The following is a 10,261-nucleotide window of genomic DNA, read 5'->3' as shown; positions in this document are numbered from 1 at the left end:
GCATCTGGCTATATTAGATGGAAAAGCACATTATTACTTAGAGTAATATACAAAATAAGAAAGCAGCAATACAAAGAAAAATAGAAAAAAATCATAGCAAATAAAATACAATGAAAACAGATGAGAACAGCAGACATTTTTGAGTATGTTTGCCATTGCTCCTTGAACTATATTTCATGAATAAAGAGCGTGTACAAAGCAGATACAGAGACAGATATGGAAATGATTTTCAGGCAGCCTCATACACTTGCACCTTATTTAACACATTACTGCTTGAATTGCTGTGTTTTAATAGATCTTATCAGAAATTTAAGAGAATTGAATATTCTTCCATTACAAGATATCTCTCTATTATTATAACAACAATAATAATCATTACCTTTAAAATTTAAAAGAATGAATTGATAAGTTTGTTCAGGGATAAAAGCATCAGAATGACACATGAAGCTTGCCTTTCTTTTGTGAAGTATACTGTAATATGTGTTGCTTGAACTTTTTAATATTGTTATTTAAGACACTTCACTGTTACTGTCAGTAATATACTTCCTAGTCCATTGTTTTGTGAACATATTTGTACACGTGCATCATATGAATAAATTAATGACTGTTGAACTGTACAGAAGATGGTTGCATTTAATGGAATTTAATTCTAAAATACTAAAAATGTTAATAGGTAGTTTTGTTTTGGTCACATTTCTGGACATTTCCCTAATATATTTAAAGTGAGCAACAGTGGCAATACCTATTGTTACCAGTGTATTTTAGTTGCAATAGCAATACTTCTTTTTTACCATAAAACTTAAGCTACAGAAAGCTACACAGCAGTCTAGATTATAAGTAGAAAAAAATGATCTGCACAGTCAGAGTAAATAAGTGCACTGATAGCCTGCGTAGCAAAGAAGTGCAAAAACATGAACACAAACACACTCAGCATTTCTGGGTAGCTTATCCATATGACTTTGTCATTACCCATTAAACCACAGAGACAAGTGTACTCACACACACAAACTTCCTCTTTCCTATGAGTGAAAGTCTTTTTAACTCTGCACTTAAGAATAAAGCTTATATGGGCATGCCACACACACATTCTTACATGCACGAACAAGTACACATAAGCAGGTATATACACACACACACACACACACACACACACACACACACACACACACACACATTTACATGCATACACATACACAGACACACACACACACACATTTACATGCATACACATACACAGACACACACACACACATTTACATGCATACACAGACACAGACGCACACACACACACACACACACACACACACACACACACACACACACACACACACACACACACACATTTACATGCGTACACACACACACACACACACACACACACACACACACACACACACATTTACATGCATACACATACACAGACACACACACACACATTTACATGCATACACATACACAGACACACACACACACACACACACACACACACACACACACACACACACACACACACACACACACACACACACACACACACACACACACATTTACATGCATACACACACACACACACACACATTTACATGCATACACACACACACACACACACACACACACACACACACACACACACAGATGCACATACAACGTTGTTTTAAGGCAGCTTAGTAAAAGACAATAACACCTTAATAATAAGCCAACTAATTATTAGTTTCCTCTGTTTCTCTCCCAGTCTTCATTTCTTTTCACTTTTCATATTTAATTGGAGCGTTGGCTCTGGGTTATGCTCTACATGTTTGTATGACTGTTCTGTGTTAAATACCCTTCTGTGAGTAACAAAAATTGTGACAGTAAGGAACCATGCCAACCACATAAAGATCGAATGACTATTCTGTCTGGAAAGGGACATTAACTCATCATGTATCCACTTTACATATTCTGCAAAATCAAATTGATATGACCTGTCTAATGGTAAATCCAGAAAAGATATTTTGATCATCATGGAAATACTCAGAGGAAAAAGTTCCAAAGTTAAGTCTTCTGTGGATACAGAAAGGACAGAATGTCAAGCCACAGGCACATGGAGGTGTTATGGGACAAATCCATGAGGGTTACTATAATGAGAACCCGATGTGTACACCTTGTGGTAAACTTTTTGCATTCAGATAGAGCCTTAACAGTGCTCTAACATGAAGATGTGCTGCACCATGTTGGGCTGTGTCTGAGGCTATGCTACATGCAAATGAGGAAGTCCAGGGGAGAGGCATATGATGATTAGCCATGTGCTCTGTCCCATGCAAACACCTTCTGTATTGCATCTATGCTCCATGTTCAGATATCAGGAAGAGGTAAAAACTTGGGATTTTAGTGGCAAGGTAGGGGTTGGAGGTATGCGAATTAGTGTTTATGAGGGACTGTGTTTGAGAGTGAGAGAGTGTGTGTGTGTGTGTGTGTGTGTGTGTGTGTGTGTGTGTGTGTGTGTGTGTGTGTGTGTGCCTTGGAGATAGTGTAAAGGGTGGTAGTGAGGGGGTGAGTTACATGTGTGTGTGTGTGTGTGTGTGTGTGTGTGTGTGTGTGTGTGTGTGTGTGTGTATCTGTGCATGTGTGTGTGGGCATGTGTGTGTGTATCTGCCTGAGAGATAGCGTACGGGTGATAGTGAGAGGGTGAAATAGGTAACTGTGTGTATGTATTTGAGGAGTACATGTGTCTCAGTGTTAATAGGGGTAAATGTCATACCTCCTCATACCCCTAGATTAATGAGCGTAATCTACAAAACTGATGGGGTGACCAGTAGCCACCATGGATTACATACTATGAGGATGTGGAGAACACCTGACAATAGGGATGACATCATAAGTGTTGTGCCTTAATTGCACTTAAACCAGTATAGGGATTGGTATATATGTGAAAAAAATGATGAGCTGAAAGTAATCCAAAAATTAAGACAAAATGCTGAGTAAAACACTTTATAAAACTTGATAAAACGCAAAGCTTTCGGGAAGAACCCTTTCTCAATACTGAAAACACACATACAAAAAAGCTCATGCTTATATACAAGCCAAACAATCACATGATCGCAGCCAAGATCAGGTGACAAATTTAAAAAGACATACCACAAAAATAAAATATAATACAAAAATACAAATTGCAGAAATATATATATATATATATATATATATATATATATGTACAATATAATGGTTATTTAACATTGCGCTGTAGTCTAACAAGATCATGTGATTGTTTGGCTTGTATATAAGCATGAGCTTTTTTGTATGTATGTTTTCAGTATTGAGAAAGGGTTCTTCCCGAAAGCTTTGCGTTTTATCAAGTTTTATAAAGTGTTTTACTCAGCATTTTGTCTTCATTCATGATTGGTATATATGTGCCATAACACCTACAGCACCTATGGTACTGCAGAGTTTGAGTGGTGGGGAAACACTAGACATCAAGGGTACTACCTTTGTGCCATAAGGGCACCTACAGCACTATATGAATTGGAGGTGGGAGGAAATCACTACACACCAAGGATACTAATCTTTGTCAAAATGATGTGTCCACTACAGTTACCTACTGCAGGAAGTGATGATCTATGTGTAGTGGCCATTAACTGTGACTGAGAGACATGTCAATTAGCTGTTAATGAGGTCTTTCCTCATCATAGCTAATTTGTTAGTGAATTGCAAAATATTGCATCATGGGAGCAAAGCCTTTTACAGTGAGCTGTACTGTTTGAGCTAGGCCTGTTCATGAATCCGTAGGTATATATATTAAAATTGCATTTGATTGAGTGGTTCAGAAATATAACTTATATACATTATAGTTAAGGGTAATCAAAATATGATATGTTGGGTTTAGTGAATTCTGAATGTTTAATTTGCCAGACCAGTACAGTTTTTTAGACTATGTGCCATGACACAACAGTCACATATAGAACTAACATATGTCAGTGTGGTATGGGTTTGATTACATATTTCCCCATCTTAATGCAAGGGGTCATTGTTCTTGACATGCTCACAGCTGTGAAATACTTATCTGCTTACCAAGGACAAACTTAATTAATTTAATTAAACTGTGTAAAAAAAAAAATCTCTAGCATAATACCACCCTACAATACTTTACACAATGACAGCATGGTTGCTTATTACCCTAGTGTTAACCTTCCCAGCCCTAAAGCTAGGCAGATATTTCTTATTTAGATATCAGGACTATTTAGGCACAGAACCCTTTGCTCTATAAGCCCAGCCCACAATTCTTGGTAAAACCCACCCAGGGTAAAATCCTCGCTAGACCCACCCTACTGTATACACACTGCTCTTTTCAGTTCTTTAAATGTTATAATCTTCTAATGAGTAGCAACACTGACAGTCATATGCAGTCATGTATAGTGCCAGCAGATGTGATCAACCATCATTCAAAAGAAGGCACTTCTACAAGGAGAATGATATGTAAAAACAATAGCAGACCAAGGTAAAAGGTATAATAAAATGTGTGTCTGGCATATTGTGTTCATATTTTCTGTTTACACTCTTTGCATGCCATTAGAAGTTTGTCCACATTCAGTAAATTCTCAAATATTTGTCGGGATTGCTGATACATAATCAGAGCTGCTAAATCTCCCTAAACTCACAATATTTATCACAGTTACTAGAAAATGAAGAAAACTTTCACACAGTGAACGTAAAAAAAAAACAAAGATACACCCAACCCAAAAGTAGCCTAGTGCATGTAAAACAATCCCCAACCCAAACCTGCAGCTATGTTTAAAGAAAACTCTAAAACTGAGCAGAAAAATGTAAAGCCAAACATGGACTGCATCTCCCGTGTAAACACCCTCCCCCTAAAATATAACAATAACTGGAAGAACTACAAGTGCTCAAGTCCCAAGCACTCAGAAACCACTGTCTAAATGTATGGACTCATGAACCTTAGATCCTTAAGCTATTGCTCGATCTCAAACTCAGATATGAGATCAGGCAAGCAGCCATGAGGAGGGAACAGTTGGAGATTTTGGGTTAGGGAGTGAGAGTTTCAGGGTTAGTGAGCAGTCAGGGAATTTAGGTTGGAGTTTTAGGTTTAGGGAGCAATTGAGAACTTTAAGGTTAGGGAGGGGACATGGAGTTTTAGGGTAAGGCAGCAAAGACTCAGGTTTGGAACTTTGTAGGAGTTTCAGGGTTAGAGTTTAGGGTCTTGTAGAGCTATATAGCTTTATATGGTCAGGTTTTTGGAGGGTTATATGGATAATGGAGATCAGGCTATTGGGAGACTGAACACTTGTTTTTTTATCAACTCCCACCAAGAGTGTTTCAAGCTGCTGGCACATAACCACCAGTAGCAGAGTCATATTATTAAACCAAAAAAAACCCTAAGAATGAAATTAATTCAAAGTAATAATGGAATAAAATAAAACATAGAACTCAACTAGTCAATCAGAAAACAGCACTGCTACAGAGCAGATTTGATTCTAACTGTCAAGGTTAACAAGCCAAACAGATAAATTCCCTGAAAAATAACATAAATAACTAAAATAATAAGTACTTACATAATCCTAAATATGCTACTAAAATACATTAAAAAGTTAACTGACAATACATGAAAAAAGATATTAAAATTGTCTCACACCTACAGGAGAAGCCACCTAGAGACACGTACACACAAACACACACACACACACACACACACACACACACACACACACACACACACACACACACACACACACACACACACACACACACAGGTACATATGTACATACATATGCATATATAGATAGATATATAGGTGTGTGTCTATGTGTCTATGTATATAGATCATCATCATCAGAAGCCCCCTTTTTTCCCATTTTTCTACATGGAGTCGGGGTATCGTGTTAACTGTCGCCAACTTGATTCAGTGCCACACTCCTGCCTTCTTCAGCACTCATGCCCGATTGTCGGAGATCTTCTTTTACACAATCCTTCCACCTCTTTGTTGGACATCCTCACTTCCTCTTACCTTCTTTCTGTCCTAAATCTTCCTCACCAGATTGTCTTCTGCTTTTCTACACATGTGCCCAAACCATCGTAATCTGTTCGATTTGATCTTTTTTGCAATTGGAGCTACTTTGGCTTCTTCTCTTATTTCCTTATTTCTTCATCTGTCCCACAGTGTGCATCTTACCACCCATCTCAGGCACTTCATTTCCATCGGCTCTAGCTTCTTCAACTGTTCTGCCTTTACTGCCCAGGTTTCTGTACCATACAATAGTACTGGGTGCGCCACTGTGTTGTACGCCTTATTTTCAGCTTCTTTGGCATTCTTCTGTCATAGACTATACCTGATACTCTATGCCCCTCCCAGATACTTGAAGCTGTTTATCTGTTCCACTATCTTCCCTTCTATCTCTATTCTCAGCTTCTTCTGATTTCCCCAGTTTGCTGTCATTACCACTGTCTTATTTATGCTTAGTTTCATCCCCTGTGCCTTTAGCTTTGCATTCCATTCTCCTATCCTTTGCTGAACTTCTAGCAAAGAGTCTGCGTGCACTACCACATCATCTGCATACAGCAGCTTTGTTGATCCGTCCCCTCCAACCTGTTTGCTAATGTAGTCCATTACCAGTATGAACAGCAGTGGACTCAGACCTGAACCCTGATGTACACCCACTCCCACTGGGAACCCCTCTGTGAGGCCAAATACTAGTCGTACTTGAGTAATTGAGTCCTTGTATATAGCCTGCACTAATTCTACCAATGTTTCTGGGACCACCGCAGTACTGCCCTGATCAGCTTTCTTGGGACATTGTCATATGCTTTATCCAAGTCTAGAAATGCCCAGTTGGACTATCTCCTCATATCTAGCTTCTTCTCAAGTATCTGACTCAATGCAAACATCAGGTCAGTTGTGCGGCATCCTGATCTGAGTCCAAACTGCTCATCTCCCATCTTACATTCTACTACTCTGCATATCCATTTATCAATCACCCTCTCCAGAACTTTCATGCAATGTGATAGCAGTTTGATGCCTCTATACTGCCCACAGTTGTGGATGTCTCCTTTGTTCTTGTACACTGGCATGAGTATGCTTATTTTCCAGTCATCTGGGAAACGCCTTTCTCTCCACACTGCTGTTAGTACCCTCAGGAGCCATTTCTCCCTTATCTTGCCCTGCATCTTTATCATATTTGCTGTGACCTCATCTGAGCCTGCTGCTTTCCCTGACTTCATCTTCCTTAGTGCTGTTCTTAATTCTTCTAGGGTGGGCTCCTCTTCTTCTCTCATCGTAGGCTGCTGGAAATACTCCTTCCATCAACCTTTGATGCCCTCTGGAGTGGTGAGCAGGTTGTTGCTGGCACACCTTATGAAGGGTATCTGACTATCTTCTTTATCTTTCTGTCTTTGCCTTGCAACCTGATTTAGTTTCTTTGTGCCCCTTACTGAGTCACTTTCCAGAAGTTGATAGAGTGCCTCCAATGCCCTATTCTTTGCTATTGCAACTTCTTTCTTAGCTTCTTTGTTAGCCAACCAGCAGTCCTTCCTAGCCTGGTCAGTCTTTTCTGTCTTCCACTTCTTCCTGCACTCCTTCTTTCTTTTGATGACTTCCTGGACTTCTGCATTCGACCACCAGCTTTCCTTATGTATCTTATTTCCATACCTGGCTTGGCCACATATCTTTTTTGTAGTCCTAACAAATGCTGTTTTTAGGCACTGCCATTCTTCTTCAACTCCATCTACTTCCTCATCTTCTTCGGGGGCTAGAGCCCTGAGTAATTCCTTAAACTGTTGTACTTTCTCTCCAGTCAGCTTCCAGGTCTTCAGCCAGGTCTCTGTTGACCTTAGAGCCTTCCCTGACCACTGCTTGCAGCTGATTGTGGCAACTAGGGGATTATGCTGTGGGTCAACTGTTTCACTGGAGAAGACTTTGCAATCATGGATTCTACTCCTTTTCCTTACTAGGAGGAAGTCTACCTGAGTTGCATGTTGACTGCTCTTGTATGTGATCTTGTGACGGTCTCTCTTTCTGAACCACGGATTTGCTACTATTTATCCATTTGCCAGACAGAAGTCTAGAATGGCTTTTCCTTCTTTATTCCTGTTGCCCGATCCATGTGGACCCGGTCTGTCCTGATATGTGCATTCAAATCACTCATTATCAACACCAATTCATGTTCTCCTGCTTTATCTAGTAGGTCTTGCAACTGCTGTCTGAATGCACTCTTTTCCTCACTATCACAACCCTGCTGTGGGGCACAGGTTGAGATTAGGAATACTGTCCTATCATTACACTGGACTCTAACTGCCTTGCATCTGCCATTAATTCTGATGATATCCCTTACTGCCTTCTGAAGCCTCTCTCTCACTACAATTCCTACACCATTTCTAGATTGCCCTCCACCTGAGTAGTAGACTCTAGTTCCCAAGCCAAGTGGCTTTGCTGCACTGCCCTTTTATCCCATCTGTTGGATACATAGGATGTCCAGCCTCCTCCGTATCATCATGTCATCTACTTCCAAGCTGCGTCTTGTCAGTGAACCTACAATAAGCATAGGACATGTTTGGCAGGTTGGTTGGTTTTACGTCCAGCTTTCACTCTGGGCAATTAGACACTGGCCAGCCAATAACTTATTGACCCAGGACTGCTGGGCTTTATGGCTGGCACACACTGGCCAATAGGGGCACATATACCTCTCCCACCATTAGCAAGGGTCCCTGGCAAGGGTCAGAGTAGGCCAGGTCCTCAACCAGCTTATCACCGGTAACTACCCATGCCCATTTTTGGTGACATTAGTCAACATGAGTGAATCATCTAGAGCCATATTTTACACCATCGAGTGAGTAACCCTGCCACAGCACGCAGACTGTGATCCGTGTTCCACTATCTTGAGGATACTGCACACCACAGCAGAGGCTCAAAGCAGTTGGTCTATACAACTCTTCCCCCTATTGGGCACCATGTAGAGTCTGCGTTGTTGCCCACAGCTCCATTCATTGGTGAGTTTGAGATGGAAACACTCGGTATGTTTTTTGGACATGGGAGAAACCCCACAGAGACAGAGGGAGAACATGCAAACTCCAAACAGGTGTTGGTCAGAGATCAGGATCGAACTTTCACCTTGTGCATGGGAGGTGAAGACCTTAACCGCTAAGCCATCTATATATGTATATACATATAAATATATATATGTATATATATATATATATATATATATATATATATATATATATATATATATATATATACATATATATATATATATAGAGAGAGAGAGAGAGACACACACACACACACACACACACACAAACCTCTTTATCTATCTATATATACATATGTACGTACATATGTGCATATATACATATATATATATATATACATACACACACACACACACACACACACACACACACACATATATATATATATATATATATATATATATATATGTATATGTATATATATATATATATATATATATATATATATATATATATATATATATTTATATATATGGGTCTACTTCAAATGACCGAAGCGCCACGTCACCGACACCCGGAAGACCGAGACAGAACGACTGAACAGGTAGGTTACCGAAAACGCGATATCCCGACAGCTGAGAGACCGACAACGGCAGCGTGTGAGCGCGATACGGTAAGTGTGCGAAAGTGACAGATTTAGGATTGGGGAGCGGACAGGTAAGTGTACGATAGTGAGGGATTTTAGGTTTGGGTGTGGGAAAGGTGAGTGTGCAGTAGTGTCGGACTAAGGGTTCCGGTGAGGTAAGTGTGTGTTAGTGACGTAGAGCAGTGTAGGGAAGGGTTAAGTGTGTCAGGGTTAGAATGCGGGTGGAGTGAGTGTGCGATAGTGACGGGCTGAATGTTTTAGGGTGGGTTAAGTGAGTTAGGGTTAGGGTGCAGGTAGGGTAAGTGTGCGATAGTGACGGTGTTGAGGTTTAGGGGTGGGTTAAATGAGTTAGGTTTAGGGTGCAGGTAGGGTAAGTGTGCGATAGTGACGGTGTTGAGGTTTAGGGGTGTGTTAAATGAGTTAGGTTAGGTGCGGTTGGGTAAGTGTGCAGTAGTGTAGGACGTTAGGGTTAGGGTTTAGGTTAAGGTTAGTGGATATGTTGTTGTGTGCAATGTGTAGTTGACGTTTTTTGTGTCGGTGTTGCGGTGTTCGGTTTTTTGAGTTGTTGGTGTGGTGTGTTTTCGGTTGTCTGGGATCGGTAACTTGTGTGTCGGTGAATCGGACGTTCGGTGATAGAAAGTAGACCTATATATATATATATA

This window comes from Protopterus annectens, chromosome 8.part0 (genome assembly GCF_019279795.1).
Source record: "Protopterus annectens isolate FY-2018-M chromosome 8.part0, PAN1.0, whole genome shotgun sequence".
Lineage (NCBI taxonomy): Eukaryota > Metazoa > Chordata > Ceratodontiformes > Protopteridae > Protopterus > Protopterus annectens.
This window is presented reverse-complemented; position numbering follows the sequence as displayed.